The 7,088-nt window shown below is 42.5% G+C and overlaps 1 non-coding gene across 1 annotated transcript; it reads left to right on the forward strand.

Annotated features, from left to right (window-relative positions):
• The first annotated feature begins 258 nt into the window (after window positions 1-258).
• LOC141603115 (small nucleolar RNA R71) lies at window positions 259-365 on the forward strand. The gene has a single exon (XR_012525010.1). It is a non-coding gene; the product is annotated as a small nucleolar RNA R71 (small nucleolar RNA).
• The last annotated feature ends 6,723 nt before the right edge of the window (window positions 366-7,088 follow it).

Here is a 7,088-nt window from a genome sequence, read left to right on the forward strand (position 1 = left end):
AACTTCAAATTGATGGTATCAATGTGAGCACTAAGTTGAGCACCCAATTGAGTAATAGAGTCCACTTCATGCTTTCCTCCTCTAGTAGCCTTGCGAGGTCTACTATATTGTGAATTATGGACCGCCATTTCCTCAATCTTGTTCCAAGTTTGATTATCATCAACTTCGGTGAACATACCATTTGATCCCGTGTTGAGAATGTTTCTTGAGTCTTTATAAAGACCATTCCAAAATTGTTGTACCAAGAACCACTCGCTAATTCCATGATGAGGACATGAGCGACAAATTCCTTTGAATCGCTCCCAAGCTTCATACAAGGATTCTTCAAATCTTTGCTTAAAGCCCGTAATTTGAGCTCTTAGCATATTAGTCTTTTCCGGTGGGTAGAACTTTTTGTAGAAAGCTAGAGCCAACTGACACGTCTGTCGCGTACCTGTCAAAAATAACCAACTGGTTCCAACTAACTAATATAGCTAGGGAAGTCGGGTCGAATCCACAGAGAGGTAGGAATTTGTCTGCTAAACTAGGTTCGCCAAGGTAACCAAATTGGGGGTTTATAATTTGTGATTTCTAAACTAAAAGAGTGAAGAAAAGAGAAATAAAGGGAGGAGGTTGACAGATAAAGGAGAATAGCTAAGACAAGCGGTTCACCATAATCATCTGGTCGAGTAATCTAGGTCCCAGGTCAATGCAGTACGGTCTAAGGGGTAGCGAACGTCACCTTTCGGTCCTTAATTCACCCTAAAGTGTAAACAGTTTAACTTTCGCCCTCGCTGCAATACTCTATTGTTCGCTACTAGTCTCCCCCTTCCAACCTTTCGGTCCAGGTCAAGGTCCACTAAGAATAAGGGTCTAATTGCGTCGACTCAATTAGGCAATTACAATTATTTGTAGCATTTAAACAACAAAGACGGTACCGGCAATAATCTGGTAATTCGATTACTCTCCCTTCAAATCATGGGTCCCCTATAGTCTTAGCATAGGGAATTAGCTACTCATAGTCATCGGATTAACAATAACAATAACCAAACAATTAAAACTAAACATGATGAATAATCTAATTGATTGAACGATTATAAAGTAAAGAGAGAAAAGGAATTAAAAACAATAAATACGATAAAGAAGTAAATTAAATTGATAATACCGAATTCGAGTAGCAAGGTAGAGAATAGAATTCCAAAGAACAGTCAAAAGTAACAGATGAAATGTACGTAGTAAAAGAGACAGATCGCAGTAACGTAGTGTTCTCCTCAGTCTTATACTGCAAAATTGTCTTAAACCTAATCTATGGACTGATTACAAAAGCCCATAGAAGATTAGGCGGAAATAAACCAAAAACACACGAAATCCCCTCGATCGAGTAGAGAGATTACTCGATCGAACTCTAAGTCACTCGATCGAGCTAGCAAAATCCCTCGATCGAGCACTGCTTGCTGAACCTCCTCGATCGACTCCATAAACTGGTCGATCGACCAATCTTGAGTGTGTAAAGCATTCGATCGAGCACTAAAGCACTCGATCGAGCTATATAGGCGCATCAGGACTTGAATATCTTCCTTAACTCAGCTCATACGTCCTCCAAGTGTAATATTCCTAAACTCCGGCTCCTTATTTCCATGAATGCATACAATTGGGACAATTAAGGCTCGATTTAGCTCCTCCTCGGTCAATTCCTGCAAATTACAATAAACGGACCAAAGTAGAATATTCGGGGGTATTTGTAGCCAGATGCTACATAAAAAGCACAGAAATGCGTGTAAAAATGAGGTGAAAACCTTATATAAAAGACACGCATCAAATCTCCCCAAACCAAACCTTTGCTTGTCCCCAAGCAAATATGAATGTAACTAAGGGTGAACAATAGAACGGGACCAACACATCAGCTACAAATCATCCACTAGAACCAATTTAATGCAACGAAATGACAAGTGGCGACTGAAAAGTGCAAACGAGTTAAATTAATGTTTCAAGCTTACTGAACCGTCGACCTTGCAAGATTCAAAGATGTCGGACTCTCACGGGTCGCTCATCACTCAAAATCAGGTATAAGGTGAGTATACATGTGAAAGATAGGAAGAAGCAAGACACTCACCTAACTCGACCTATAAGAACATGCATGCAGTTAACATGAATAAAGTCTCTACAACCGTACATATGCATTCCAACCATACTAGTGACCAAGACACGTGCCGAGGACTTACATTTGGGCTAGTGAGGTAATGGGTAAGAAGGGGCTAAAATGAATTTGGATATGTGGGGTTAATAGCCAGGCTAGCAACAACGGATCCAAATATAGACTGCATCCCAACTTCGTACTCATAACAGCAAGATGACACGGTGCAAAATTATGCACTAAACTCACCAAACACCAAAAAGTCGTCAACTCCCCATAAAATATAAATAAGGCATGGGAGTGTGAAACATTGTGCAATTCTCATTCTTTTTCATTCCTCTTTTTTTTCATTTTGAATTTTTCTGTCTCTTTTTTTTCTTTTCGCTTTCTTATTTTCAACAATTCAACACAATTTTTCTTTCTTTCCCTTCAATTCTTCCACCATCTTCTGAAATCAGATGAAGTAACCATATTGCAATAAAACATTCCAAGAACTACTCGTTACTAGCTCAGCTAGGGTAGGAAGTATTATAGAAAGTAGTTGATAGGACAAAAAGGCAATTTGGCTATGTGAGGCTCATGGGTAGAATGAAATAAGGGGGACTGCCTCTCCTAACACGTGTCACCATCCACAGACCGAATGCATACAGGTATTAAGAAGACTAGACTCATGCTTGTGCAAATTAATGTTACATGTCTTAAAGAGAGTACTACTCACATTCTAAATGAAACCGGTCATGAATGTCACCAGTTTAACAAGCTCTAACCTCGGAATGTATTGTAGCTTGCCGACATAGAGAATCAAGTCTATTTGTTCAGATAAGAGAGAAACAAAGACTCGTAGATTATGCACATAATCATGCCAACTATCTGTCAAGAATATGCAGGGCTCAAGTAAAGATTCAAAGTAGCGTCAATGTTCAAACGCTCCGACTCAATTTAAACATGAAAATTTTGAAAATTTTTGAATTTTATGATTTTTATATGATTTTTTTTTTAAATTAATTAAAACAACAATGCATGCGGAAATAAATAAATTAAAACAAGCGAAAATGCAAGAAACATGCAGACACAAATATGGATGCATACCTCCCCAAACCAAACCGTACAATGCCCTCATTGTACCAGAAATAGGGAAAGAAATGCAAACTGAAAAGAAAAGGAGGAGTGGAGTCGGAAAACTTACAAAACGTCATAAAGCGGGACCTCCCCAAACCGACCATGAACATGGGAGGTCAAAGAAAGTCAAAGAGTGGCTTTGTAGACGTAACACAACAGCGGCTGGAGGTCATAACTGCTCGATCGAGCGCCTGGAACAGCTCGATCGAGCGAACCAGTGTATTAGAAGGGCTCGATCGACTGACAACCCACTCGATCGAGTAAGCACTGTTATGGATCTGGTCGATCGAGTAGCAGCCGCATCAGAAAGTGCTCGATCGAACACAAAAACCCTTCGATCGAGTACTTTAACCTGCAAAGGACGCATAAAAGCAAGGAAGGCACAAAAATTGTTCATAAAGCAGCGTCTAACGTTTAACGTAAAGCTAAAGAAAAACAAATAGTTCAACAAAAAGTACAAATAAAACTGTCCGGGCTGCCTCCCGGAGAGCGCTGGTTTAAGAGGTCCCGCACGACCTTTTTGGCATCAATTTACTGGCGCGTCGAGCTCGTCGAAGCGCAGGACTTTAACGCGGTTGTCCGCTTCACTCGCCTCATGGTAGTGCTTCACATATTGGCCATTCACCTTGAATCTGTGGCCCTCGGAGTCTTCAAGTTCTACGGATCCAAATTTGGTGACGGCCGTCACCGTGTATGGACCAGTCCACCTGGACTTCAGCTTGCCAGGAAATAGTCTCAACCGGGCATTAAACAGCAACACCTTCTGCCCCACATGAAACTCCCGAGGTAAGATTCTCTTGTCATGCCATCTCTTCGTCTTTTCCTTGTAAATGCGTGAGTCATCATAGGCATTAAGCCTAAACTCCTCTAATTCATCAAGCTGCAAAGACGATTCGACCACACAATTTAGGATCATAATTAAGCTCACGGATTGCCCACCAGGCCTTACATTCCACTCAACGGTAAGTGACACGATTTCCCATAAACTAACCTATAAGGTGATGCACCAATTGGTGTCTTAAAGGCAGTTCTATAAGCCCATAATGTGTCATCTAGCTTAAGACTCCAGTCTTTCCGTGATTTAGAAACTACTTTAGACAAGATCTCTTTCAGCTCGCGATTAGAGACCTCTACCTGACCACTAGTTTGGGGATGATACCCCAAACCACGCCGGTGTTGGACACCAACTCTAGACAGTATGGAAGTGAGTTTCTTTTCCTTAAAATGCATCCCCCCATCACTAATGACGACCCTAGGGACACCAAAACGGGGGAATATGATCTTTTTAAACATTTTTATCACAGTCTTACCATCACAATGAGGTGAAGCAATTGCCTCAACCCATTTTGACACATAGTCTACAGCTACTAAAATGTACCTGTTACCTTTACTGGACGGGAACGGTCCTTGGAAATCAATACCCCAGACATCGAAAACCTCAACCTCTAGGATGCCGTTTTGTGGCATCTCATGTCTCTTCGAAATGTTCCCTGATCGTTGGCATGCATCACAGGCTGAAACAAAAGACTTGGCGTCAGCAAATAAAGAAGGCCAGTAAAAACCAGACTGAAGTACCTTAGCCACGGTGCGCGATGGACCGTGGTGACCACCGTATGAAGAGGAGTGACAGCCTTCCAGGACTATTTTGGTCTCCCACTCCGGAATACACCGTCTGTAGAGACCGTCTGCGCATTCCTTGAACAAGTAAGGGTCATCCCAGAAGTACTGCTTAGCGTTATACAGAAAACGCTTCTTCTGCTGAGAAGAAAGGTCAGGCGGCAGCTTGCCACTGACAACGAAGTTAGCTATATCTGCATACCAGGGTTCCTGGTCAACAATAGACGATATAACAGCAATTAAAGTATCGTCAGGAAAAGAATCATCAATAGGTAGAGAATCTTCCCCTTCTTGTCGCATCAGTCGCGGCAAGTGATCAGCTACAACGTTCTCAGCTCCTTTCTTATCCTTAATCTGCAGGTCAAACTCCCGAAGAAGGAGTATCCATCTCGAGGCCGCGGTTTAGCCTCCTTCTTAGCAAGGAGATGCCTCAAAGCTGCATGGTCGGTAAAAACAAGACTTCGACCCAACTAAATAAGTACGAAACTTCTCTAAGGCATAAACTACAAACTAACGCTCTCCTTCTCGATGGTAGTGTACTTCACTTGAGCCTCATCCAGAGTTCGGCTCGCATAGTAAATAGCATTTAAGGCTTTGTCTTTCCTCTGGCCTAGCACCGCTCCTAGTGCATAGTCACTCGCGTCGCACATGATCTCAAACGGCAAGTCCCAGTTGGGAGGCTGTATGATCGGCGCAGAGACTAAGGCCTGCTTTAACCTGTTAAAAGCAGAAAGACAAGCATCAGTGAACACAAAAGGGGCATCTTTAAGCAACAGCTGTGTAAGTGGTTTAGCAATTTTGGAGAAATCCTTGATAAACCGGCGATAAAAGCCAGCGTGACCAAGGAAGCTCCTCACCCCCTTAACATTAACTGGAGGTGGTAATTGCTGAATCACTTCCACCTTTGCTTTGTCAACTTCTATTCCCCTATCAGAAACTAAGTGCCCTAAGACAACTCCCTCGTTGACCATAAAGTGGCACTTCTCCCAGTTCAGCACAAGATTAACCTCAATACAGCGCTGTAACACTTTTTCAAGGTTAGACAGACAGTCAGAAAAATCACTTCCATATACGCTAAAGTCATCCATAAAAACTTCCATGATAGACTGAATATACTCTGAAAATATCCCCATCATACACCTTTGGAAGGTGGCAGGGGCATTGCACAAACCAAAAGGCATTCTGCGATACGCAAAAACGCCCTTGGGACAGGTAAATGTAGTCTTGGCTTGATCGTCTGGGTGGATAGGGATCTGGAAGAACCCTGAATACCCATCTAAATAGCAGAAAAATTTATGAGAAGCTAACCTTTCTACCATTTGATCAATAAAAGGAAGGGGAAAGTGATCTTTCTTGGTGGCGGCATTCAGCTGTCTGTAGTCTATGCACATCCGCCAACCAGTCACTACTCGGGTAGGTATTAATTCATTCTTCTCATTCTTAACTACAGTTGTCCCTCCTTTCTTCGGGACTACCTGTACTGGGCTTACCCATTTAGAATTACCTACAGAATAAATAATACCTGCATCCAGCAGCTTCATTACCTCAGCCATCACAACTTCCTGCATCTTCTGGTTCAGCCGACGCTGACCCTGCCTGCAAGGTTTGTGATCCTCCTCCAACTCTATCCTATGCATACAAATATCGGGACTAATCCCCGTGATATCATCCAGTGAATAGCCCATTGCTTTCCTGTTTTTCTTAAGTACAGCTAACAAAGAAGTCAGCTGATCATCACTAAGTTTGGCACTAACAATGACTGGATACTGCTCTGTATCGTCTAGAAAAGCATATTTAAGATGAGATGGGAGAGGCTTACGTTCCGGTACCTTTACCTCAATGGAGCAAAGAGTGCTGATCATTTGTTCCACCTGCTCCCCGTCATGCTCATCTAAATCATCAACAAGCAAATCCAATGCAGCGTCATCGTCCTCTGGGCTACCTGCACACTCATCAAAAAGCATGAGAGCTTCCAGTGGGTCCTTCATAAAAGAACCCGACCAGAAGTCATAAATAGTCTCATCAATGATATCGACCGAATAGCGGTGTCCTCTATCATTGGGTGGGCTAAAGTCTTTGGGCAAACTAAATGTGATAGCGTCATCCCCTCTCGCGAGGGTCGACGCCCTTGTCGACATCAATAACGGCCCCAACTGTACAAAGGAACGGTCTTCCTAAAATAATTTGGGTCCGGGTGTCCTCGGCTATATCCAAAACAATGAAATCTCTTTGGGATGTA

The sequence above is a fragment of the Silene latifolia genome, chromosome 9, assembly GCF_048544455.1.
Source record: "Silene latifolia isolate original U9 population chromosome 9, ASM4854445v1, whole genome shotgun sequence".
Classification (NCBI taxonomy): Eukaryota; Viridiplantae; Streptophyta; class Magnoliopsida; order Caryophyllales; family Caryophyllaceae; genus Silene; species Silene latifolia.